Source organism: Copidosoma floridanum, unplaced genomic scaffold (assembly GCF_036245765.1).
Source record: "Copidosoma floridanum isolate Cflo_tuat_1 unplaced genomic scaffold, Cflo_Japanese_pri ptg000026l, whole genome shotgun sequence".
Taxonomy (NCBI): Eukaryota; Metazoa; Arthropoda; class Insecta; order Hymenoptera; family Encyrtidae; genus Copidosoma; species Copidosoma floridanum.
This window is the reverse complement of record NW_028321903.1, coordinates 5,066,567-5,067,811: the sequence shown is the minus strand read 5'-3', so window position 1 is coordinate 5,067,811 and position 1,245 is coordinate 5,066,567.

Sequence of the window (1,245 nt, the reverse complement as noted above, 5' to 3'; positions counted from 1 at the left end):
TCTAATATTAAACAATAACTGCCCTTTTTCCTTTTTTCTACTGCAAAGAAAATTATATTAAAATACTTTCTGTAACTTACTTAATTTTTGTTTTCATTGATTGAAAATAATTATTAAAATTCTAATGTAGCTTCAACAATTTATTTTTCTTGTATATTTAATTTTATTATATTATACAATTTTATTATAAAAATATACAGCTAAGAACCGCGCACGAAGCGCGCGTACATGAGATCTAGTACAAACAAAATACCATCTTAGACTAGTAAGTGTCAACAATTATAAACGTAACAGTTTATTTATTTGTATTATTAATAAAAAAAAAGCTTCTAGGCATGTAAGCATCAGCGATGAGCAATTCAACAGTTTTCTTAGTATAATCGATAAGTGAAGTACGAGTTGAAGCTAGTAAACGTCAGCAACTATCATCCACCAGTTTATTAGTCTCAATGATGAATAAAAAACGATCTTATTTGCATAAGTGTCGGTCTTGAAAATTTCATCAGATTTTATCATTATTAATGAATAAAATGTGCTCCTAGGCAAGCCAACTTCAGTGTTTACAAACCCAATAGTTTTTTAAGTAATATTCATAAGAAAAACACAATCCTTGGCCAGCAAGCTTTGGTGACTAGAAATAACCCAACAGTTTCGCAGTATTATTGATAGACAAAATACGATCTCAAGGTAGATCGGCTATTAGAAACCAAACTACTTTTTTAATAGTATTAATAAATAAAATAACCTGTTGCGTAAGCAAGCGTCAGAAATTAGAAACTAAAAAGTTTATTTGTACCATCTATGATTAAAATACTCCCTTAGGCAAGTAAGTATTGTCGATTTATTTGATAAACTTTTAGTATTATTACTGAACAAAATACGCTCATAAGTAAGTAAAATTTGGCGATAAGAAACTAAACAGCTTATTAGTATTATTAAAAAATAAAAACTAACCTTATGTTTATAACTGTCGTTGATTACAATTTCATTAGAATTTATTATCATTAATAAATAAAATATGCTACTAGGCGAGCAATCATCAGTGTCTAGAAATCCAATAGTTTCTAAATTGATAAGTTAAATACGATGTAAGGTGAGCAAGTATTGGTGATCAAAAAACAATCAATTTTTTAATATTATTAAAAAATGAAATCCTTCCTTGAGCAAGTTAATATTGGCTATTATAAGTCAACCAGCTACTAAGAATTGTTAATATCTATAGATATAATTTTATTAAACAACAAT